The sequence below is a fragment of the Panthera leo genome, chromosome B3 (assembly GCF_018350215.1).
Source record: "Panthera leo isolate Ple1 chromosome B3, P.leo_Ple1_pat1.1, whole genome shotgun sequence".
Lineage (NCBI taxonomy): Eukaryota > Metazoa > Chordata > Mammalia > Carnivora > Felidae > Panthera > Panthera leo.
Window position 1 is genome coordinate 60,204,944 of NC_056684.1, and position 26,848 is coordinate 60,231,791.

Consider the following 26,848-nt stretch of genomic DNA (forward strand, 5'->3'; position numbering starts at 1 on the left):
GTGAGGCTGGGGCCCTTTCGATTCCACTTGCAAGCTGCTGGCGAATCTTCGTCTGACTGTGAAAAAGGGGCAGCTAGTCCTACGGCTTCGTAGAAGGGGGGGTTTATATCATAACATAGCCAGCAGGCCCTTGTTGCCTCAGGGTCCGATCGGTTTAAGGCCTCATACGCTGCTGTTAGCAATTTCCATAGGGAGTCTATACCTTCTGGGATAGACTCGTCTCTTTTTTTCCTTAATTTTTTTAATACCTGATTTGGCCCTACCGGTTGTACATGAGGGGAGACTTTTAATTTTATTTGAATGGCAGTCCCAAAGAGGGGATATTGATATAAGTAGAGTCCCCAAGTGAGTCCTAAGATCCACCGCCTGTCCTTTTTTCCCTCCTCTGTAAATCTCACACGAATAAGGTTACAGTTTTCATCATACCTGGTGCGGCTACATGGTTGGACATAGGACATTTCAATAAATTGGGGTTTTACTTCCCACTTCCATTCCCCATCATTGGAGGTGACACAACTCCAGGCTGTGCAATAGAGGTTTTCAAACCCCCCACATGTGTGCCTCATTGCCCCCGTCCTAAATCCCGGACATGCATAAAATCCATTTCTACTTATTGATACCCTCCTTTGCAGTTGCCTCCATTTACCTCCTTCCATTTCTTTTAATGGACTAATTTTTTCTAAATTAAAATATAAATCTGGCCACCAGGTATTTAATGGGGCAGTTCCTAGGGTTTTGTTGTAGACTTCATGAGTCTCTAAATTAGTAATTTCCCATGTCAAATTATAGGGGTCAGGGGAGTTTGAATTTACAGACAGAATTTGCAGAACAATCAAGAGAAGGGTAAGTACCATAGTTACAGCTCAGTCTGTGGGCGGCGTAGAGTCAATTTCAAAGGATTGTCCTTAGTCCGATCAACAGTCCAGGTTGTCTTTGAAGGTCCGATGAGGTCTGAGAACGGGTCCACTGGTTTGGCGCGGGCGAAATGGATCCAGGTGGCGATTCCGTCTACTTTGATGGCAGTAGGCGTTGTCAGGATGACCTGGAAAGGTCCTTTCCACCTGGGCTCCAGAGTTCCCTGTCGATGACGTTTGACGAGGACCCAATCCCCTGGCCGGAATTGATGTGGAATAGGTGGGGGTCCAGTCTCATAGAGTTCTTTTAATTTGGGCCATACATCTTCATGGACCCTCTGCAAGGCTTGTAGGGAGAACAAGAATTCAAGACTATTATCGTTCTCTGCTTTGATAAGGTTATCTTTTAGGTTAGGGATGATGGGGGGTGGTCTACCATGTATTATTTCATAGGGTGTGAGTCCCAGTTTGTATGGGGAATTACGCACCCTGAACAGAGTGTAGGGGAGAAGGACCACCCAATTAGCGCCAGTCACCATGGTCAATTTGGTTAGGGTCTCCTTTAATGTTCTGTTCATTCTCTCTACCTGTCCTGAGCTTTGGGGTCGGTATGCACAATGTAATTTCCAGTCAGCCCCAAGTATGGAAGCCAGTCCCTGACTTACCTTAGAGACGAATGCAGGCCCATTGTCTGACCCTATCATTACTGGAAAACCATACCTGGGCAGGATTTCTTCTAGGATCTTTTTGGCTACAATCTGCGCCGTTTCATTCTTGGTTGGAAAGGCTTCAGTCCATCCTGAAAAGGTATCTACAAAAACTAGCAAATACTTATATATTTTCCTGGTTTTACCTCAGTGAAATCTACTTCCCAATAGGTCCCCGGTCTGCTCCCTCTTTATCTTACCCCTGTTGTCTGAGGATTGCTACTCGCATTGTTGAGTTGGCACACTGTACATTTAGTGACTACTTGATCGACCTTATCAGAGACATTTCTGATTTTTAGTCCAGTCTGTCTCAGTAAGTCCAACATTCGCCGGGAACCTAAGTGGGTGCTGCGATGGATCTGCTCTAGAACTTGCCATCCTAGTTTATCTGGGAGTATAATGCTGCTTTTAGAGTCTCTCCACCAGCCATCTTTGATTCGGGTCATAGGAAGTTTGCTCATCCATTGAATGTCACTTTCTGAATACTCAGGGCTGGGGGGCAATTCCCGGGGTCCGGGGTCTGGCAGCTGTTGGGTCAGCAATTGCACTGGGGGCCGAGCTATGTTTTTTTGCAGTCTGATCAGCCAAATTGTTGCCCCGGGAAATTGGGTCTGTTGTCTTCTGGTGTCCTGGGCAATGTACAATTGCTAGCTTTTTGGGTTCCCATAAGGCTGCTAGCAGGGCTAGAATCTCTTCTTTATTTCTGATGTCTTTCCCTTCAGCTGTGAGGAGCCCCCGTTCTCTGTATATCGCCCCATGTACATGAGCGGTGGCGAAGGCATATCGGCTATCAGTGTACACGGTTAGCTTCCGGTCTCTTCCTAACTTTAGGGCCTGGGTTAAGGCTATTAGCTCAGCCTTCTGGGCCGAGGTTCCGGGAGGTAAAGCTTCTGCCCACACCACCTTGGTCTCTGAAGTCACGGCCGCCCCCGCATACCTTTGTCCTTGGTGAAGGAAGCTGCTTCCGTCGGTAAACCAGATGGCGTCCGCATCCGATAATGGTTGGTCCTGCAAGTCCTCCCGGCCCCCTTTGCCCTGTCGGGGCAGCTCACGCCAAGGCCGAGTCGCGCGCGGGGCTGTGCCCCGGGGATGTGTGCCCTGGCGGCGGCCCATGGGACGCCGCAGCGTTGCCCGCCGCTGCGCGGGCCGCGGCCCCGCCCCCGCTCCCCGCTGGTGTTCCCCCGGTTGGAAATGAATTTGGGCCCCCATTTTGGTAAGCAGATCCCTCCCCAACAGGGGGCAGGGGCTGTCAGGAATGACCAGGAAGGAGTGGGTTACCTTCCCAGTTCCTAAGTCCACAGTCCTCTGAGTTGTCCAGGGGTACTTCTTTATTCCGGTGGCCCCTTGTACCCAGGATGATTTTTCAGGTACTTTTCCATGGGGCTTGACCAGAACTGAGTGCTGTGCCCCGGTATCAACTAGGAACTGGACTGGGGTCCCCTCCACTTGCAACGTTACCCTAGGTTCGGGGAGGGGATCCGAACCCTGTCCTCCCTATTCTGTATCTTGGGTAAACAGTATGGGGGCTATTTTAGGCTGCCACTGCCCTTGGCTGGGGCGGGGTTGTTTCTTCTTGGGGCATTCTCGTATCCAATGGCCTTTCTCTTTACAATAGATGCATTGATCTTTATCTAAGTGCTGCCTGGGAGGGCAGCATTGTTTGAATGCCTTCTGGGGGTGGCTGTTCTTTCTGGACTATAGCGGCCAGGACTTTAGTCATTTTCTCTGTGGCTTTGATCTGTCTCTCTTCTGGGGCGTCCCTGTTGTTATAGACCCTTTGCGCTACACGGAGTAGATCCCGGATCTGTTTACCTTCTAAATCCTCTAGCCTTTGGAGTTTTCCTTTTAATGTCAGGAGCTGCTTGATTTACAAAGGACATAACGACTGCAGCCTGGTTCTCAGGGACTTCTGGATCCATGGGGGTAAACTGCCTAAAGGCTTCCATTAATCTCTCTAAGTAAGCAGCTGGACTCTCTGCCTTTCCCTGTACGACCGAATTTACCTTAGCCAAATTGGTGGGCTTGCGAGCTGCAGCCCGGAGACCGGCCATTAGAGTCTGGCGATAAAGGAGTAGCCTTCCCCTACCTTCTGCCGTGTTGTAGTCCCATTCATCCTGTGGAGGCCTGGTTAGGGGGAAAGCCGCATTAATGAGGTCAGGGTTAGATGTCGGCCGACCGTCGTCTCCGGGAACCAGCTTTCTTGCTTCTAATTGGATCCTCTCTTGCTCCTCTGTAGTGAACAGGATGCGGAGGAGCTGCTGACAGTTGTCCCAGGTGGGCTGGTGGGTGAACATGACACTGTCTAAAAGAGCTATTAGATCTTTAGGGTTATCAGAGAATCGAGCGTTCTGCGTTTTCCAGTTGTAAAGGTCACTGGTGGAAAAGGGCCAATACTGGAGTTGGGGGTTGCCTGTTTCATCGGGGGGTCCTATTTCCCGCAGGGGTAGGGCCACAGTGGAGTCGGGGAGGCGAGAGTTTGGCTCACACTGGGTGCGCCCGTGGGTTCGACCGGCTGGCCCCTCGTGGTTGGTTACATTTTCAATGGGGCTCGGCGCGACTGCTGCCTCCCGTCCTCCTGGTTCCGGCGCAGCTGCCGCTTCCCGTCCTCCCGGTTCCCCTAGGGGGGCAACTAGCGGGGCGACTGGTGGGGCAGCTGCCGCGGGCAGGGCCTGGGGTGCAAGGGGAGGGGGATGATAGGTTGTAGGGTCTAGGGATAGTAGGTCCTGTCTATCGGGCAATATGGGATACAAGGGCGCAGCTGGCGTCCTTGATTTTGGGGGGGACCTGCAGGCCGCATGGCAAGGACCTTACACGTTCTTGAGGATAGGAAGGGGGCTAACCAAGGGGGTGGATTTTCCACTAAATTCCGCCATACAAGAATGTATGGAATCTGATCCGGGTGCCCCTCGCGACCTGGTAGAAAAATCTTTGATTTCACCTTAACAATCATAGGGAGGCAGAAAGTTCCTTCGGCCGGCCATCCAACGCCGAAGGTTGGCCATTCGGAGCGGCAGAGGGTTATTAATTTTCCCCGCCGGATGTCTAAACTCAAATTTTGTCCTCTGGTTCTAACATCCCTGAAGTTAGCAACGAAGAGAGAAAGAGGAGTGCTTTGAGATTGGCCCATCTATATCCTGGAGGTGGAGGAAAGGATTAAAAGGAGAAACAGTAAAGTTATGAGGATTTCTGGCTGGGCCAGGCCAGGTCACCTGTGAAAGAGAAGGAGTTTAACACTTAAAGGTTATAGAATAGAGAACACAACACTTAACACAACACTTAGATCGCTAGCGCGTTTCGGGTGTCTGCCACCCGACCAGAAAAATTCCGATGGGCCCAAAAAGGTGCCCCAGACGGGTGCCAGTGGACGTCTCCTACTGGACCTGACCGACTGCCCTATAGCGCGTCCGCCAGGGCCGTGTCAGTCACTGATACAGATCCCGCGCGGGAGAGCCAGAAACGAACAGAAAAACAGAAACGGACAGAGCCGGCTCACTTACCGATCGGTCTCAGGGACGACCCATTGACTTGGGGTCTGGTGGGTTTTGGGGGTATCCCAGACGAGCCCCCAAATGATATGCCCCGATTCGAGAGACCGCCCGAAAACAAACCACCAGAGTCCAGAGTCAAAGCCAAGCGGCAAGGGTCGTTTATTGCAGGTTCGAACCCTGTGCTCCGCGCACTCTTTGCCGGTGACGCAAAAGGCCCCGAGCAAGGATCTTACAGCTTCTTTTATAGACAGGCACAAACAAGTTAGGGATTTTTTTGAGGTTACAGAGCTGTTATAGGTTGACATTTAAATTTGAACGCTCAGCAGAACTTGATTGGTTCCCGCCTTTATTTCAAACCATTCAGCAGAACTTGATTGGTTCCCGCCTTTATGTCAGACTGCGACGGGGTGCACCCTGGCTGGTTTCAGAAGGCGGGGGGGGGGGGGGGGGGGGGGGGGGGGGGGGGGGGGGGGGGAGGAAAGATCATTTCTTTGCAGTTGTGAGTACACCTCGTAATTTTTCTCTTAGCCTCTCACCCCCAGGCAAAATCTCTGAGCCAGGGCTCTGGAGTTGGGGGTGAGGACTATGCTGAGCTTCTGAGTAACATCGTTATTTTTTAGGAGCTGAGCCCTAGGGTTGAGATGGGGGCAGTAGGCTGAGATCTCTGTCTCTCCTGCCATGGAAGCACTGCTTCCTGAGCCAGGAGAGGGCTGTTGGGCCCCCAGTATTCGCAACACATTCCTACCCAAGGTAGAGCCTCCATTCCATGAGTGGAAGCTGGGTGCAAGAAAGGAACTGTACTTCTCTGTCCACACTTAACCTGGATTAGCTTCCTCAGCAACAGACAGCTGGAAGAAGCTGAGAAATGCTGAAGTCCTGCTCCTATGGGAAGAAAGCCCTCTGGCTGGGAACTGAGAAAGGATGGAGTCTGGTGTCCTTGGTTGCAACAGTCTAGAGTGGAACCACCCTCTCTGCTCTGGAAGAGGGGAGGGAAGGAGTGGTTTTGGTGCAAGTACCGTAGACTCTAGCCTTTTTTACTTAATTTTCAGTTTTCTTGAATAGATGTTTCTTCATTCATTATTTGCTCTAAGGACCATTTTCAGAAGATTTAGCTGTTTTTAAAATAATTTTCACCAGTTTTACTGGGAATCAGGTCAGTGTGTTGCAGGATTTTTTATTTACCTCAATACCTGGATTTGTTGTCTCACCACTTTGAAGAATGAAGAGGAGGACACAAAGTGACCAGCAGGCAAAAGGTTATTAGAGTATAAGATTAGAAAGTAAGAGTAGTATGAAAGCTCTCTTTACAGAAAGGGACCATTTGAAAGTGAATGCCAGCCGACTATTGGCAAGGGTCCTTGTTTTATAAGGTTTTGGTTAGCTTTCCCCTTCCCCCTGTTCCCTCTCAGGTCCCACCCTTATTGGCTTGATAGTTCTAGGTGCTGGGTGGTCCATTTCTGATTGTCTCTATTCTATTGTATGAGGGGTGGCTATTGGTCATAGTTAGGTCTTTTGTCAAATTCCTAAGGGAAACCTGGGGGGGGAGTAGATGGTGTCTGTTACACTCTTAAGTGGAACCTTACTGGTGAGGGGGTTTGCTGTGATCAGACACTCCTAGAATTGTTCCAAATATGCATTTTTCCCCACCCAGGGACTTCAGGTCCTAATCTTTCCCTCTTGCCTACTAATCCTATCTTTTCCTATCATAAGTGGAACTCCTTATAATGTCATCCTTACAGTTCAGTTCTTCTAATATCTCCTCTTTACCTTTAGTTTTGTTTTAACATGGTACTGATTGTGATTTTCATTTCTAGCAAATTAGTTGTATACAAGTTGAAATGCTAATTTTGAATACATTTGCTACACTAAGTATATGCTACTAGAATTGTATACATAAATGTAAATTATATTTAAAATATAGGCACATGAGAATTTACCTGCCTAGAAATTATGAAGAATCTTTTTGAGTTTAATGAAGGTCTTGCATTAATAGATAGCAAAGCAGGTAAAGAATTTAGGTTCTTTGTAGCTTACTAGATTTCAATATATTTCTCTAATCCCATTTCTTTTCCAGATGTCTTTTTTTTTTTTTTTTTTTTAGTTTTTAAACTATTACCAGGTTATTGTTTATTCACACACATAACAGATATTTAATGAGCACATAATGCGTGTGAGGCATGGATCTAGGTGCTGGGACTGTAGTGGTGAACAAGCAGACCAAAATTTGGCTCTTATAGAGGTTATATTTTAGTGGAGAAGACAGATAAACATATACATAATTTTAGGTAGTAGTATATGCTGTAAATAAACACAAAGCAGTATATTGACATAGAGAGTGATGGGCAGTGAGGATAGGAGACTATTTTGGACGTATTAGTTAAAAAAGACTTCTTGGGGCACCTGGGTGGCATAGTCGGTTAAGTGTCAGACTTCCGTTCAGGTCATTATCTCATAGTTCATTGAGTTCGAGCTCCTCTTTGGGCTCTTTGCTGTCAGCGTGGAGCCTGCTTTGGATCCTGCTTTGGATCCTCTGTCCTCCACTCTCTCTGCCCCTCCCCTGTTCACACTTGCACGTGTGCATGTTCTTTCTCTCTCTCTCAAAAATAAACATTAAAAATACATATATATAAAAATATTTTTTAAAAAAAGACTTTTCTGAGGAGGTATTGAGTTTAGAATTGAATGAAGTATGAGAACAATGTGAATTGCCATGTGAATAATCTGGAAAGGGAGTTACAGGCAAAGGGAACAGCAAGTTCAAAAGCCCTGAGGCAGAGTAAGTTTGGTGTGTTCAAGGAAAAGCAGGGAGGCCACTGGAGCTATAGCACAACATAGTGTAGCATGATGAGGGGTTAAGTGGAGAGAGACGAGGTTTAAGAGGTTGGTTGGCCCTGGATTGTGTATGATTTTGCAAAGAGATGGATTTTATTCCAAACACGATAGGAAGCCTTGGGAAAATTTTGAGCAGGGTTATTGCATACTCTGGTACATGATCTGTCAATAAGGTAACTACATAGTGGAATTATATTTAGTGGTAGATTATATTTAAAACATAGCCATAGGAGAATTTCAATGCCTAGAAATTGTAAGGAGACTGTCTTCAGTTTTATCAGTATTCCTGTGTTAATTAGTATGCATGCAGGAAAGAACTTAGGTTCTATACAGTTTATTGATCTTGAATATATTTTTAGAATCCCATCCCTATTCTATTTTTTTAAATTAAAAATTTTTTTTAATGTTTACTTATTTTTGAGAGATAGAGAGATACAGAGTGCGAATGGGGAGGGACAGAGATAGAGGGAGACACAGAATCTAAAACAGGCTCCAGGCTCTGAGCTGTCAGCACAGAGCCAGATGCAGGGCTCGAACCCACGAACTGTGAGATGATGACCCAAGCTGACATTGGATGCTTAACCAACTGAGCCACCTAGGCACCCCTAATTTTTTGTTTTTTAAGTAGGCTCCACACCCATGTGGAGCCCTATGCGGGGCTCAAACTCACGACCCCAAGATTGAGACCTGAGTTGAAATCAAGAATCAGATACTTAACCAACTGAGCCACCCAGGCACCCCTCCCATTTCTGTTCTAAATAATCATTTTTCAATTTTTAGAACATGTGTTTTTTGTTTTTTTATAAAGTCACTCTGGCTGTGAAGAAGAGATCAGAAAGTTATAAGTTAGAAGGCTAATGCCATGGTCCACTGATCATTGATGGTGACTGGGACCTAGGGCATTAGGGTGCTATAATGAAAGTGGTGAGAAATGGTCATATTTAGGATATAGGTTTTGTTTTGTTTTGTTTTGTTTTGTTTTGTTTTTGAGAGAAAGTGCAAGCAGGGGAGAGGCAGAGAGAGAGGGAGAGAGAAAGAGAATCTTAAGCAGGCTCCATGCCCAGCACAGAGCCCAAAGAGGCTCTGTCTCATGTCCCATGTCCATGAGATCATGACCTGACCCAAAATCAAGAGACAGACACACAAATCGAGAGTTGGATATACTCAACTGACTGAGCCATCCAGGTGCCCTTAGGATATATTTTAAAAATGGACTTAACAAAACTTCGTTTTGGATTTGTTGATGTTGGGATGTCAAGGAAAAAGAAGGGTCAAGGTTGATTACTAAATTTAGTCCTGAATGAATGATCATACCAATAACATAATGGGGAAGAAGGATGAAGAGTGGATTTGGTATTCTGTTTTCTAGAAGTTAAGTTTGAGATGCCTCTTGGATTTCAGATGGAAATAACAAGAAGGTGATATGATATAGTAATATATACCTTAAAGGAGAAATCAGGATTGGAGATAATATAAATTTAAGAATCATTTGATTAGGAGTGGGGTTGTAGCTGGGGCTCAGAGTTAAAAGAGCACCTGGCTCTAGGGGTCCCAAACAGGTAAGATTCAGTTACTGGCTGTTGAGAAAAATCCAAAGGCAGAGAGTGGTGGTGAAACAAGAAAGGAATTTATTTCAATAAGGCCAACACCCAGAAGACAATGGACTAAAAAAAAAAAAAAAAAAAATCATTTGCTCCCAATATTTAAAAATAAATGGCAGTTTTAAAAAGTGGAATGAGGAGGGAGGGGCCAACATCACGAAGTAGTAGGAGGATCCGAATTTCCCTCTTCTCCCAGACAAAGAAGTGTTGAAGCCAAAGGACTTTGAATCCCAAGAGTCTGGGAGGAAAAGAAACAGTCGTATTCCCAGGAATCCCCTGGAACAACCTGACTGGCCATAGATGCGTGATTGCGAACTGGGAGAGATAAAATGAATGGAGGGCAGGGATCTGCTTCTGCAGAGAGACAAAAGGAAGAGAAAGAGTGGCTAGGGAAGTATAGGACTGTATCTGGACAAGAGAAAAATCTCAGACCAGGACGGAGAAAGATCAAATCTCTAACTGTGGGGCTTGCTCCAGACTGGGGCTGGCTGGCCGGAATGGCGTACCTGAGGAAAGGGGGAGCCAGCCCCGGGCTCAGTGGCTAGGTCAGGGATGCAGTCCACAGTAGGAGAAAGCAATCCCCTCCCTGGAGTGCTGTGGGACAGGACAAAGCCTGCTTGTTCCCGCCAGCCAGGCACCACATATCGGGTGGCGCAGAGAGGCGCTTCCCCTGTACCGGAACCCGGGGAGCAAGAATTTGAATCCCAGCCAAGTGCCAGGCATAGGAGTTGGGGAAGCGAGACAAACTGCTTCATTTACACCCGTGGCACAGTGAGGATGGCCGAAACAGAGTGGTTTAGGACACCGGGTCTGTGGAGGAGAGACTGGGGGGGGGGGAGGGGGGTGTCCCCATTTTTCTCCTTAAACCACCAAGGTGAGGCCTCAGGGATCAGACAGCAGGACCCACAGTGGAGGCGAGACCAGCCTACACCAAACCACGCCCCTCCGTGCCGGGTAACTGCATATCTACTGGGGCAGGGTAGACGCTGAGGAACCAGACAGCCCTCCTCCAGACCTGCCCTGCTGCATTGCCTGGTTTAATATATGTAGATACATTGTTCCTTCCTTTTCTCTTTCTTATCTCTTCCCTCTAGTCTGGTTACTCTGGTTGTTGGTTTGTTTCAGCAGACATATTTAACCCATTCTCTTGATACCTGTTCCACACCTCCTTCTTTATTCTCCCTTCTCTGTCTTGAATTAAGCTGTATTGTTTCTCTCTGAACAAATTTACCTTCTTTCATTTTTCCCTGCCTTCTTCTTAATTTTCCTTTCTCTCTCTCTCTGGATTAAGCCATATAGTTTATCTGTCTGGGTAACTTTCTTTTCTTTTTCTTTTTCCCCACCTCCTTCTTTATTTTCCTTTCTCTCTCTCTGGATTAAGCCATATAGTTTCTCTGGTGAATTTTTATTCTTTCTTCCCTTCCCCCGCCTCCCATCATTTCTTTGTACGGAATAAGGCCTCTTTCATCAGCACTGCCTCCACCCTGTGGTTTACTTGTAGCTGGTGTTTCTGTTTTTTTGTTTGTCTTTTTTTGTTTGTGTGTTTGTGTGTTTTTGTTTTCTGTTTGTCTGTTTGTTTTCCTTTCCAGGGCTACTTCAACAAATCAAAGCACACCTGGTGGAAGGTCCAAAGCATCACCACAAGTAGGGAGACAAAGTAACCCAAGTCACAACAACAGACAGCAAGTAATACTCTCCCAAAAACATCTCCTGAAGGGCCACGCCCTGGACAATGTATGACCCCTCTTTAATATAGTAGTGCTTGCAGGAGCAGGGCACATAACAGCTTTTAAAATACATAAGGGACAGAAAACTAGCCAAAATGGTGAAATGGAAGAATTCTCCTCAAAAGAAATTCCAGGAAGAAATGACAGCTAAAGAATTGATCAAAACAGATATAAACAATATAACTGAACAAGAATTGAGAATAATAGTCATAAGATTAATCTCTGGGCTTGAAAAAGCATATAAGACAGCAGAGAATCTATTGCTGCAGAGATCAAGGAACTAAAAAATAGTAATGATAAATTTAAAAATGCTATAAATGAGGTGCAAATTGAAATAGAGGCGGTCACAATGAGGAGAGAAGAAGCAGAGGGGAGAATAGGTGAATTAGAAGATAAAATTACAGAAAAAGAGGAAGCTGAGAAAAAGAGATAAAAAATTCTAGATCACAAGGGGAGAATTAGAGAACTAAGTGATTCAATGAAACGGAACAATATCCGTATCATAGGAGTTCCAGAAGAAGAACAAGAGAGAAAGGGGCCAAAGGTATACTTGAATAAATCATAGCTGAGAACTTCCCCAGTCTGGGGAAGGAAACAAACACTGAAATCCAGGAGGCACAAAGAACTCCCTTCAGACGTAACTTGAATCGATCTTATGCACAGCATGTCATAGTGAAACTGGCAAAATACAAAGATAAAGAGAGAATTCTGAATGCAGCTAGGGATAAACCAGCCTTAACATACAAGGGTAGACACATAAGGGTAGTAGCAGACCTATCTACTGAAACTTGGCAGGCCCAAAAGGAGTGGCAAGAAATTTTCAATGTGATGAACAGGAAAAATATGCAGCCAAGAATCCTTTATCCAGCAAGCCTGTCATTCAGAATAGAAGGAGAGATAAAGGTTTTCCCATACAAACAAAACTGAAGGAATTCATCAGCAATAAACCAGCCCTACAAGAGATCCTACGGGGGACTCTGTGAGTGAAATGTTGCATGGATCACAAAGGACAAGAGACATCACTACAAGTATGAAACCTATAGATAACACAATGACTTTAAACCCATGTCTTTCAATAATAATACTGAGTGTAAATGGACTAAATGCTCCAATCAAAAGACACAGGGTATCAGAATGGATTTAAAAAAAAAGACCCATCTATTTGCTATCTCCACAAGACCCATTTTAGACCTGAGGACACCTTCAGATTGAAAGTGAGGGGATGGAGAACCATCTATCATGCTACTGGAAGTCAAAACAAAGCTGGCGTAGCCATACTTATTTCAGACAAACTAGACTTTAAGTTAAAGGTTGTAACAAGAGATGAAGAAGGGCATTATATAGTAATCACAGGGCCTATCCATCAGGAAGAGCTAACAATTATAAATGTCTATGCACCAAATTCAGAAGCACCCAAATATATAAAACAATCACAAACATAAGCAATCTTATTGGTAAGAATGTGGTAATTGCAGGGGACTTTAATACTCCACCTACAGCAATGGACAGATCATCTAGACAGAAAATCAATAAAGAAACAATGGCCCTGAATGATATACTGGACTAGATGGTCTTGATAGATATATTTAGAACTTCTCATCATAAAGCAGAATATACATTCTTCTCGAGTGCACATGGAACATTCTCCAAGATAGATCACATACTGGGTCACAAAACAGTCCTCAATAAATATAAAAGAATTGAGACCATACCATGCACATGTTGAGATCACAGTGCTATGAAACTTAAAATCAACCATAAGAAAAAGTTTGGAAAGCCTCCAAATGCATGGAGGTTAAAGAACATCCTCTAAAGAACAAATGGGTCAACCAGGCAGTTAAAGAAGAAATTTAAAAAATATATGGAAACAAATTAAAATGAAAACACAACAATCCAAAGCCTTTGGGATGCAGCAAAGGCAGTCCTAAGAGGAAAATACATTGCAATCCAGGCCTATCTCAAGAAACAAGAAAAATCCAAAATACAAAAATCTAATAGCACACCTAAAGGAACTAGAAGCAGAACAGCAAAGACACCCCAAACCCAGCAGAAGAAGAGAAATAATAAAGATCAGGGCAGAAATAAACAATATAGAATAAAAAAAACAAACAACAGATCAATGAAACTAAGAGTTGGTTTTTTGAAAAAATAAACAAAATTGATAAACCTCTAGCCAGGCTTCTCGAAAAGAAGAGAGGACATAAGTAGATAAAATCACGAATGAAAATGGCGTTATTACAACCAATCTCTCAGAAATACAAGCAATTTATCAGAGAATACTATGAAAAATTATATGCCAACAAACTGGACAACTGGAAGAAATGGACAAATTCCTAAACACCCACACACTACCAAAACTCAAACTGGAAGAAATAGAAAATTTGAACAGACCTATAACTAGTAAAGAAATTGAATCAGTTATCGTAAATCTCCCAACAAATAAGAGCCCTGGACCAGATGGCTTCCCTCAAGAATTCTACCAGACATTTAAAGCAGAGTTAATACCTATCCTTCTCAAGCTGTTCCAAAAAATAGAAATGGAAGGAAAACTTCTGGACTCATTCTATGAAGCCAGCATTACTTTGATTCCCAAGCCAGACAGAGACCCCACAAAAAAGGAGAACTACAGGCCAATATCCCTGATGAACATGGATGCAAAAATTCTCAACAAGGTATCAGCAAATCGAATTCAACAACATATAAAAAGAGTTATTCACCATGATCAAGTGGGATTCATTCCTGGGCTGCAGGGCTGGATCAGTATTCACAAATCAATCAATGTGATACATCACCTTAAGAAAGGGTAAGAACCATGTGATCCTGTCAATAGATGCAGAAAAAGCATTTGACAAAATACAGCATACTTTCTTAATAAAAACCCTCATGAAATTCGGGATAGAAGGAACATACTTAAACATCATAAAAGCCATATATGAAAAGCCCACAGCTAATATCATCCTCAATGGAGAAAAACTGAGAGCTTTTCCCCTGATCAGGAACTCAACAGGGATGTCCACTCTCACCGCTGTTGGTTTTTTTTTTTTTTTGTTTTTGTTTTTAAAAAATTTTTTTTAAATGTTTATTTTTGAGACAGAGAGAGACAGAGCATGAATGGGGGAGGGGCAGAGAGAGAGGGAGACACAGAATCGGAAGCAGGCTCCAGGCTCTGAACCATCAGCCCAGAGCCCGACGCGGGGCCCGAACTCACAGACTGTGAGATCATGACCTGAGCCGAAGTCGGCCACTCAACCGACTGAGCCACCCAGGCGCCCCACACCGCTGTTGTTTAACATAGTGTTGGAAGTCCTAGCATAGCAGTCAGACAACAAAATGAAATAAAAGGCATCAAAATTGGCAAAGAAGAAGTCAAACTTTCACGTTTTGCAGATGACATGATACTCTACATGGAAAACCTGAAAGACTCCACCAAAAAACTTCTAGAACTGATACATTAATTCAGCAAATTCGCAGGGTACAAAATCAGTGTACAGAAATCAGTTGTGTTTTTATACACCAATAATGAAGCAACAGAAAGAGAAATCAAGAAATCCATCCCATTTACAATTGCACCAAGAACCATAAAATACCTAGGAATAAACCTAACCAAAGACGTAAAACATCTTTGAAACTGCTGAAAACTATAGAAAGCTTATGAAGGAAGTTGAAGAAGACACAAAGAAATGGAAAAGCATTCCATATGCTTGGGAATGCAAGCTGGTGCAGCCACTCTGGAAAACAGTATGGAGGTTCCTCAAAAAACTAAAAATAGAACTACCCTACAACCCAGCAATTGCACTACTAGGCATTTATCCAAGAGATACAGTGTGCTGTTTCAAAGGGACACATGCACCGCCATGTTAATAGCAGCACTACTAACAATAGCCAAATTATGGAAAGAGCCCAGATATCCATCGATGGATGAATGGATAAAGAAGAAGTGGTATATACATACAATGGAGTATTACTCAGCAATCAAAAAGAATGAAATCTTGCCAGTTGCAACTATGTGGATGGAACTGGAGGGTATTACGCTAAGTGAAATCAGTCAGTCAGAGAAAGACAAAAATCATATGTTTTACTCATATGAGGACTTTAAGAGACAAAACAGATGAACATAAGAGAAGGGAAACAAAAATAGTATAAAAACAGGGAGGGGAACAAAACAGAAGAGATTCATAAATATGGAGAACAAACTGAGGGTTATGGGAGGGGTTGTGGGAGGGAGGATGGAGTAAATGAGCAAGGGGCACTAAGGAATCTACTCCTGAAATCATTGTTGCACTATATGCTAATTTGTATGTAAAATTTTAAAAATAAAAAATTAAATTAAAAAAAAATATCCCATATGCTCATGGATTGGAAGAATAAATATTGTTAAAACGGCAATACTACCCAAAGCAATCTATACATTCAGTGTAATCCCAATCAAAATTGCACCCGCATTATGCTCAAAGCTAGAACAAAGAATCCTAAAATTTGTTTGGAACCACAAAAGACCCTGAATAGCCAAAGTAATACTGAAGAAGAAAACCAAAGCGGGAGGCATCACAATGCCAGACCTTAGCCTCTAATACAAAGTTGTAATCATCAAGACAATATGGTATTGGCACAAAAACAGACACATAGACCAGTGGAATAGAATAGAGAACGCAGAATTTGACCCACAAGTATATGGCCAACTAATCTTTGGCAAATCAGGAAAGAGTATCCATTGGAGAAAAGACAGTCTCTTTACAAATGGTGCTAGGAGAACTGGACAGCAACATATAGAAGAATGAAACTAGACCACTTTCTTACACTGTATACAAAAATAAACTCAAAATAGATGAAAAACCTAGATCTGAGACAGAAAACCATCAAAACCCTAGAAGAGAAAGCAGGCAACAACTTCTTTGACCTCAGCTGCAGCAATTTCTTACTTGACACATCTCCAAAGGGAAGGGAATTAAAAGCAAAAATGAACTATTGGGACCTCATCAAGATAAAAAGCTCCTGTACTGCAAAGGAAACAGTCAACAAAACTAAAAGGTAACTGATGGATTGGGGAAAGATATTTGCAAATGAAAATCGGATAAAGGGTTAGTATCCAAAATCTCTAAAGAACTCACCAAACTCCACACCCAAAAAACAAATAATCCAGTGAAGAAATGGGCAGAAGACATGAATAGACACCTCTCTAAAGAAGACATCCAGATGGCCAACAGACACATGAAAGGATGCTCAACTTCACTCATCAGGGAAATGCAAATCAAAGGCACACTGAGATACCACCTCACACTGGTCAGAATGGCTAAAATGAACAAATCAGGAAACTGTAGATGCTGGCAAGGATGTGGAGAAATGGGAACCCTCTTGCACTGTTGGTGGGAATGCAAACTGGTGCAGCTGCTCTGGAAAACAGTGTGGAGGTTCCTCAAAAAATTCAAAGTAGAACTCCATGACCCAGCAATAGCACTGCTAGGAATTTACCTAAGGGGTACAGGAGTGCTGATGCATAGGGGCACATGTACCCCAATGTTTATAGCAGCGCTTTCAACAATAGCCAAATTATGCAAAGAACCTAAATGTTCATCAACTGATGAATGGATAAAGAAGATGTGGTTTATATGTACAATGGAATACTACTTGACAATGTAAGAGAATAAAATCATGCGATTTGCAGCAATGTGGATGCAACTGGAGGGTATTGTGCTAAATGAAATAAGTCAGAGAAAGATATCTTACGATTTTACTCATACGTGGATCTTGAGAAACTTAACACAAGACCACGGATGAAGGGAAGGAGAAAAAATAGAGAGGGAAGGAGGCAAACCATGAGAGACTCTTAAAAACTGAGAACAAACTGAGGGTTGATGGGGGCTGGGGGAGAGGAGAAAGTGGGTGATGGGCACTGAGGAGGGCCTTTGTTGGAAGGAGTACTGGGTGTTGTATGTAAGCCAATTTGACAATAAATTATATTAAAAAAACAAAGAGATTAAAGGAGAAATATTATATAATCATCAATATAAAAGAAGAAAATGGAATGAGATTCGATGGCTCAGGAGCCCATATAGCTAGATAAAAGTCTGAGCCACTGGTTACTTTGGCAATTGGATGATGAGTAGAAAAGAACTGTGAGGAGCACCAAGGTGGCTTAGTCAGTTGAGGGTCTATTGATTTTAGCCCAGGTTATGAACTCAAATGGTTTGTGGGATGGAGACCTGTGCCCAGCTCTGTGCTGACAGTGTGGAGCCTGCTTGGGATTCTTTTTCTCATCTCTCTCTCTCCCTCCCCTACTCGTGTGCATGCTGTCCCTTGCTTTCTCTCTCAAAATAAACAAATAAACTTAAAAAAAGAGAAAACTATGAGCTAGCCCAGAATAGTGGGAAGGAGAATCAGCCAATGAGGTAGGAGGAAAATCAGGGATGCCTGGGTGGCTCAGTTGGTTGAGTGTCGGACTTCAGCTCAGGTCATGATCTCACGGATTGTGGGTTCAAGCCCCACATCAGGCTCTGTGTTCATAGCTCAGACCCTGGAGCCTACTTTGGATTCTTTGTCTCCCTCTCTCTCTGCCCCTCCCCCATTTGTGCTCTGTCTGTCTCTCTCTCAAAAATAAACATTAAAAAAACGTTGGGGGGGGGGGGAGGAAAATCAGTGTGGTATCTTGGGAGTTAAGTGAAGAAAGTGCTTCATATATGTAGGTGGTCATCGCCCACCTGGTGCTGTCCTATCCCGGATGCTACAGATAGGTCAAGTAAGGTGGGAACTGAGAACTGACCTGGATTGGCAAGATGAAACCTTTTTGTGACTTTCATAAGAATAGTTTTGTAGAACAATGAAAACCTAATAGGAGTGAGTTAAAGAGAGGATTGGGGAGAAATAGAGAAAGGGAGTATAGACAACTTTCTGGAGGAGTTTATTTTTTTTAGATTTTTAAATTTTTTTTTGTTTTTACTTTTATTTGCATTTATTTTACGTAGAATTTACTCCCGGGCCGTAGTTTTTATTTCCTCAGTTTCTTCTGGGAAATGCTTTTTTTCCTGTGAAAACTTTTCTGGTTTAGGAACTATTTGCTCTTTTTCAGTAAGGATTATCTCAGTGTGACAGAGAGAGCTCACATATGGGTTAATCTGACCGTGAGCCCTGTAAGTTCTACACCACATCTTGGTGGCTTTGTTCACCTGGATTTGTTCAATGGCTAGAGGATCTACATCTAAACCCTTAAGTTCACTATTACTCTCCACATTTTTAAGCCTGTGCAGTAAAAATTCCACATTCTTTTTGGGCCACCAACCCTGTGTCCATCCCCACTGTTTGGCCTGGACATACCTACCAACTCCACCAGTATAGTGATGGAATGGCACACGTCGCTTCTGCAAAGTGACATCTTTGAGATACTTGGTGGCTTTTTGGATATGCATACCCTTCATGGCCTGGGCAGTTTCACGTGTATTCTTAAAGTGGACATGAAGATTTGTACTTTTTGATTTGCATGATTGTGTAGTTTTCTGGATCAAGTGAATAGTGAACCGTTGTCAGAGATCACCTTAGGCCGCTATGGGAAGAGCTGGTTCTTTTTTTTTTTTTTTTTTTTTTTTAAAGAAGAGTGGTAAAACAGGAAAGGGGCTGAAAGGGAAGTAAAATCCTTCCTTAGTTTATTCCTTTTTTTTTTTTTAATGGCAGTTATTATAGCATGCTTGTGTACTGATGGTAATGCTCTAGGAGACATGAAAAAAAAATGATATTGTAGGACAGAGGAAAAATAATTCAAGGAGCCACATTCTTGCATAGCCATCAAGGAAAGGAACCTGGACACAAATGATGGGGTTAGCCCATTCTTTAAGAGCAAGAACACTTTATCCATTGTAATTGAGAAAAGGCAGAATTAAGTGGAGACAGATACAGGGAAGCATTTAGGTTTGGTGGTGGGAAGTTGAAGTTCTCTCATTGCTTTTATTTTCTCAGTGCAGAAAGAGGCAAGGCCTTTTGCTGGGAGTGCAGAATGGTGTTGGAGTTTGAGGAGAGAAGAGGACAAGTGAAATAATAGTTACCATGGAAAGGAAGAGAGGGAAACTAGCATCAGCAAAATAGATTGCTGGCCTGTGCTGAAAGCTCATTTGAGCATCACGGCAATTTAAGGGGAGGTTGTCAGGACAGTTGTTTGTTTTTCTCCAGACACCTTTAATTGCTTGTTTAGATTTACAGGTTAGTCTGAGAGTTGGTTTTAACCTGGGTGAGGATCTGGTTTGCCCTGTGAAAGAGCAAGAGGAGAGAGCTGAGAGAACGTTATTGTGGGTGAACATAGTTCAGGCTGTGTGAGGAATGAACTTTCCCTTTATTTACATATCACTAGCTGGTTCCTTTTAAGATTTCAGTAAGATTTTCATAGTTTTCTTTAAGTCTCAAATAAAATTAATTTCATACTTTTTGGATCATGATTATGATTGAAATCATTTTCTCATATTGTTCCACTAATATCAAATCAAAAGTTGCTTTTGTAGATTTGTTTCATGTAGTACAATTTTGTTTAATTTATTCATTCCTTTTAAGAAGCTTAAGTTGAAACACTTAGATTTTCTAGGTATGCTGTCATGTTATCTGCAAAAATCAATATTTTGATTTTGTCTTGCCATATGTGTTCCAGAAGAATGTAAAAAAAAAAAAAAACATAAAAATTTTAAGGAAGAATATTAAAACATCTGTGGCCTCCATCTATGTTAAGAAATATCTTATTACCACCTTACATCCCACCCCTTTTTTTCCCTCAAGCAGTATGGTCTAATTGAAGCTACTGCGAGGATGGAAATGTTCTGCATCTATACTAATATGGTAGCCACTAGCTACATGGCGCTTTTGAGCACTTGAAATGTGGCCAGAGCAAGTGAGGGACTGAATTTTAAATTTCATTTATTTGTTTTCTCTCTGTGTTGTTTTTTATTTGAGAGAGACAGAATGGGGGAGAGGGATGAGGGGGAGAGAGGGAGGGAGTTGAGAGAGAGGGAGGGAGGGAGAGAGAGAGAGGGACAGAGAGAGAGAGAATCAGAGAGAGAGAGAGAATCTTAAGTAGGCTCCATGATCAACAAGGAGTTTGACACAGGGCCCAATCATCACATAACCCTGGGATCGTGACCTGAGCTGAAATCAAGAGTCAGACCTCAATGGACTGAGCCACCCAGGTGCCCCTTAAATTTTGTTTAGTTTTAGGTTGCTATTTAATTGGCCATTGCAGCTCTACACATAACCTCCATTCTAAAATTTGTATTAAATCTTCTCTCTTTTGTAGACCTGACAGTACTTGTTTTGGAGTATGGAGCAGATTCAGGGAGCTATTGTAAAATAGTACAGTTGTCATATGGCCTTCACCTAGTTTCTCCTGGTGATAATATCTTACATAATTGTAGTACGTTGTACAAACTAGGAAGGAGATAATGGTATACGATTATCAGCTTAAGTGCAGACCTGACCTGAGTCAGCTTTCACTATTTTTTTTTTTTACATGAGGGAAGAGTGTAAGTGAAACTTTATCACATGTATAGATTTGTACACCCAACACCACAGTCTATGGATACAATACACAATATGTGGACACAATCTATTATATCTATAATCTATTGTATACAATCTATTGTATCCATAGATACACGTATACAGTCTAGGATACAAAACTATTCCATCACCACAAGGAAATTCCCTCAAAACATAAATATAAATTATTTACCATACTTAGTAATAGTATCCTTAGTATAGGACCATCAGAATGCATTACAATGGGAATGATGTATAGTCTCTGTTGCACTACTAGTGAGTTGTTTATGTGGTTGCTTTTGAGACCCTCTACTATTTAACTCTACTATTTAACTTTGAGATGTATTAGTTACATTGAATAGGGATGTGTGAGGCACATAGAAGTCCTGAGCTGCGTACATTTACAGTATTCTGTTCCATACAGCTTCAGAGTTGAACTTTTGTTTACTTAATAATTTGAATCGTCATGTTCATTATTGTTTCTTCCTGATTTGAAGTATGCCTTAATTTCCTCACTCCATCTGGGTCTCATGTTGATCCTTTGTATCTCAACTCTTGCAATGGCTTGTTTTCTTTTCCTGCTTCCTTTCTGCTATTCAGTTGAAACTTCTAGTGCCTAGGGTTATAGTGACCTACTTAACAAAATTTTTAAGAGTCTATTTCTCTGTTAGCACCCCACAATTTCAGCTATTTTCTTACTTCCATTGGGGGCTATATTACACAGTTCTCCATGCTTTCCACCCACTCTCTGATCTCTTCCCTTTGGTTAGCAATAGGTCTGGGCTCATTTCTCCAGTTCTTCCCTTCTCCTTCTAGATTTATTCTCCCCGGAGCTCATTTTGTCTCTGACGTTCATTCCCTCCTTCACATTCACATTGCTCTGTGCTTGTAGTACTCTTGTGGTTTCTTTGTTTGGATTATTAAAAGAGTTTCCTTGTTGGTCTCCCCACCTCCTCCTTCCAGTCTGTTATTTTTACCTCCAGCAGAGTATACATCCCAAGAACTTTCCTGATCATGTCCCGTCCCTACTTAAAATTTTTTATGAATTCCATTTGCCTGCATGTTATAAACCAAAAACCTTAATATGGCATTCAAGGCTATCCTTAGCCTGATTCCAACCTATATTCCATTATTTTCTCTCACCATTTGCTCCAGCCATATCAGACACTTTGCCTGACACACACAGTACTTTGCTCCCATTTTGCATTGTTCACAGTGTTCTTTTTACTTAAAATGCTTTTCCTTCTTCCTGTTGTAAGGTTTTCAGATTTTCAACGTCCAACTTTTTCTTTTTCATTTTCATTTTCACTTTCATCCAAATATCTAGGTATTTATTTTAATCAAATATGCTTTTAGGTTGTTAACCACTCTCACTTTTTTCTTTCAAGATGTAAATAATGCCTGCTTTGGCAGCACATATACTATAACTGGAATGATACAGAGAAGATTAACATGGCCCCTGTGCAAGGATAACATGTAAATTCATGAAGATTTACATATTTTTTTTAGAAAAAGGATTTTTTAAATATAATTTTTAAGAGATAATGTATTTATATGGTACAAAAATAAGGTAAAAATTCATCAAAGTTAACCCCCCCTTTTTTTAATGTTTTGTTATTTATCGTTGAGAGAGAAAGCACAAGCAGGGGAGGGGCAGAGAGAGAGGAAGACACAGAATCTGAAGCAGGCTCCAGGCTCTGAGCTGTCAGCACAGAGCCTGATGCAGGGCTCGAACTCATGAACTGCGAGATCATGACCTGAGCCAAAGTCAGCCACTTAACCATTTGAACCACCCAAGCGCCCCAAAGTTAAGCTCTTTTTTGAAAGACACTATTAAGCAAATGAAAAGACATGTCATAGAGTAGGAAAAAATATTTCAGAACACACATCTGACAAAGGACTTATAAACAATTTTCACAACTCAATAGTAAATGAATAAACATGAGCAAAAGATTTGTATAGACCTTTCATCAAAGAAGAGACACAGTAGCAAATGGTGAACATCTTTAGTTATCAGAGAAATGCACATTAAAACCACAGTTAAGACATTACTACCCAGCAGTTAACCTAAAAAGATGATTCTAAATGCTTGTGAGGGACAGAAATCAGAGGTTGCCAGAGACTGGGAATGGAGGGGAAGGGACTGACTACAGCCTTTAAGGGAACTCTAGGGGTGATAGAAATACTCTATGGCTTGACTTCAGTGGTAGTTACATGCCTGTGTATCTTTAAAAACTCATAGAACTGTGTATACCTAAAGTTTGGATTTAACGGTGTAAATTATACCTTAATAAACCTGACTCAAAAAAAACTAAAAGGTAAACCATGAAACAAATCTCCTACTTTACCTCTGCTCTCCCAAATGTACTCATTTTCTATACTGCCCTTATCCCTCTTTCCAACCAACAATATAGGTAGCTATATTGTTACTATTTCCTAAATGTATTCTTCCAGAATTTCTTTTTGCATATATAATAAATATGAATGTATATTCTCATTTTTCTCTTTTTGAGTCAAAAGGTAACGTGATGTATATTTTACACTTGTCTTTTTTCCCCACAGTATATCTAGGACATATTCCCATGTGAGGATATAGGACTTCTTCCTTCTTTTTTTGCAGTTGCAAAGTATATTCCATTTTAAATATGTACTGTAATTTATTTAATCAGTCCACGATTTATGTACATATGGGTTGCTTGCAGTCTTTTGCTATCACAAACATTAATGTAGTGAACGAATGTGTTACATCCGTTATTTTTGTACATATGCAAGTATATCTATAAAATAAACTTCCAGAAGTGAAATGGCTTTGTCAAAGAGAATGCATGCATTTGTAATTTTGATAGATATTGCCAAATTGCTGTTAATTAGGGAAATTTGAAGAGATCCTCTATTTTAAGGCCCCATTAAATGTTGCCTTATTCTTAAGACTTTCTTCTTCAGTGGGACTTTTCTTTCTTCCCTTTCTCCAAATGGAACTAATCCTTACCACTCTTAGGCTTTTTCATAGCTCTTTGTACTTTGCTAATGATGTTCATTATAATCTGCTTTAAATTAGAATTAGTTGTATATATGACTGTTTTCCCCAGGTGGGTTGAGTTGTCTTTTCTGCTTTATATAAAGTGGCTGAATTTTCTTGACCTGGCATTATTCTTTGATGAGTCACATCAAGATCTTTGTATACAGCTGATCTGTCTTTAGCTCTCACTTTTTCATGGCAGAAGCAAGGTCAGGGGTGCTCTTAACTGGAAAGGATCCCCTGGGTTTGTCTTGGCTAGAATCTGTTAGGGGACATCTAGATGTCTGATTAACTGTGGACTGGACTGCAGAGTGTGGTAATAACTCTGGGGATTTTTATCCTGACAGTTACTGGAATTAAAATAACTGGGCAAAAGTACGTGCTACAAAAATATTTTTGTTAGTGAAGGCTCTTGTCAGGTAATGAATAAAAGTATAGCCAGTGAAATGTTATTTAGTGAAAAAGATTGATGGTAGGCTTTCATATATAATCCTACACATTCTTTGTTTAGAAAAGGAATCTCTGACCTCAGAGTTCCATCAAATTGAGAATATTAAATATTCCTGTCAGTCATGAATGTCTTAGGAAAATATTGAGATCTACCGACTATGATTGTCAATGAATGGCAGCTAAGAAAAGAAAGGAGATCTAAATATATTGCAGGAACTTTTGATTGCCGAAATTGTTATAAATACAGGGGCGCCTGGGTGGCTCAGTCGGTTAAGCGTCCAACTTCGGTTCAGGTCATGATCTCACAGCTCGTGAGTTCGAGCCCCATGTCGGTCTCTGTGCTGATAGCTCAGAGCCTGGAGCCTGCTTCGGATTCTGTGTCTCCCTGTCACTCTGACCCTCCCCTATTCATGCTCTGTTCTCTCTCTGTCTCAAAAATAAATAAACGTTAAGAAAAAAAAAACTTAAAAAAAATAAATACAAAGACTATTTTTAAAATATTTACAGCTTAAGAAAAAAACAAAAAGGAGTAATTAAAAAGGGAAGAGAGGGGCGCTTGGTCAAGAGAGTCAGCATGTGACTCTTGATCTTGAGGTTGTGAGTTCAATCTCCATGTTGGTTACAGAGTTTACTTAAAAATGAAGTCAGGGACACCTGGGTGGCTCAGTCAAATTGAGCATCTGACTTCGGCTCAGGTCGTGATCTCACTATTCATTAGTTCGAGCCCCATGTCAGGCTTTGGGCTGACAGCTCAGAGCCCAGAGCCTGCTTCGGATTCTGTGTCTCCCTCTCTCTCTGCCCCTCCCCTGCATGCACACTCTGTCTCTCTCTCAGAAATAAATAAACGTTAAAAAAAAAATGAAATTCTTAAAAAAGGGAAGACAGAATTTCATGAAAGAAGGGATATACAGAAAACTATTTGAACAGATTACAAAAATGAGTAAATGAAGGAAGAACGTGTAGAATGATTATCTTTTAGCGTATGACCGGAATGATTCTGGTAACAAGATTTTAAAAATAACATTTATTGGGGCGTCTGGGTGGCTCAGTCGGTTGAGTGTCTGACTTTGGCTCAGGTCATGATCTCAGTTTGTGAGTTTGAGTCCCACATTGGGCTCTGTGCTGACAGCATGGAGCCTGGAGCCTGCTTCAGATTCTGTGTGTGTGTGTCTCTCTCTGCCCTTACCCCACTCATGGTCTGTCTGTCTCTCTCTCAAAAATAAATAAACATTAAAAATAAACAAATAAATAAATAAATAAATAAGTAAGTAAATAAAAACAACATTTATTATAGTCTTTTTCTGGCTATAAAAGTAATACATCTTAATTGAGGGTAATTTGAAGTTACTGGGAAAGAAAAGTCTACTAATGAAAATTATTGGCTGTGAACGTTTTCACGTTTGTCAAGTTTTCATATTGAGTTATGGTGCCATCCATGAATCTTTAGGGTATTGATTTGATCCTTGTGAAGCAGTAGAGTGGAAACAATGTATGATTTCAAATCAAAAGACGTTGGTTGATGTCTGGTTTTATCACTTACTAATTCTGTGTCCTCACATAAGTTTAGTTAACCTCTCAGAGCCTGTTTCTATGTCTGTGAAATGAGCAAGACTAAGACCTTGCTATCACAGTTTATATTGCAGTGGAAGAAGACAGGCAGTGAACAAATAAGTAAAAATATAAATAAAATTAATTTTAGGTATTGAAAGGTATTATGTTAAAAAAATAAAAACAGTAAAAAAGGGTGGAGTGGCATTGAAGGGGGGGAGGGGTAGTATTTTAGATTAGGATAATTAAGGGGTACTTCTCTGAGGAGGTAACATTTCAGCAGAGAGCCTAATGTGAAGTAGAAGAGCTAACCATTGGAGGCATGTGAAGAGATGGCTTTCCAGCTGGAGTGAGTAGCAGAAGACGCTAGAAACACAGTTGGTTGTAGCATAAACCATAACTGAATCCATTTTGGAATGGGGCCAATGCCAAATCATGGAAATCTTGTAGGCTGAATAAGAGTTTGGACTTAGTATTCTAATTTGAGCTCTCTGAGAACTGAGATCATGTATTATTCATGTTTGGCTTTATTCCCAGTACCTAGCATGTAATAGTTACCCAATAACTTGATTTATGAATGTATGAATTATATATTTAAAGAGGGATATAAGTTGCCATCATTTTTGAATTGAGTTTGAATGAAATAGCCAAGACATGAAGAGGTTGGCATCTTTACTTAGAGATTCCTTGTGGTCTTACTGTACTTAAATGTAACCAGCTTAGCATGATTCTGGATATGTGAAGGCATTTAGTGTTCTTTCTTTTTTGTTTTTAAAAAATGTTTATTTATTTTGAGGAGGGGGGAAGAGAGAGTGAGAGAGCACAGGCAGGGAAAGGGCAGATAGACAGGGAGAGAGAAAATCCCACGCAGGCTCTGCACTGTCAGCAGAGTCTGATTTGGGGCTTAATCTCATGAACCATGAGATTCTGACCTGTGCCAGAATCGAGAGCCAGACACTTAACCTACTGAGCCACCCAGGCGCCCCAAGTGTTTTCTAATGTACAGAATTTATTTATCATAAATGCTACTGTATTTTAAAATGTAGGTAGAAAAAAAATGGGCTCACTGATCACTAAAATGTTAGTTTTTAACATGATTTAGAGATATTCTCTAATTT

The 26,848-nt window shown here is 41.6% G+C and overlaps 1 protein-coding gene and 1 non-coding gene across 8 annotated transcripts in view; both read left to right on the forward strand.

The window, feature by feature from the left end:
* The window catches only part of TTBK2 (tau tubulin kinase 2), a 166,688-nt gene that overhangs the window by 78,726 nt on the left and 61,114 nt on the right, over positions 1–26,848 (forward strand). The gene's annotated exons all lie outside the window — the stretch shown is intronic.
* Positions 22,115–22,217, forward strand: LOC122223281. Its single transcript, XR_006204166.1, has one exon. It is a non-coding gene; the product is annotated as a U6 spliceosomal RNA (small nuclear RNA).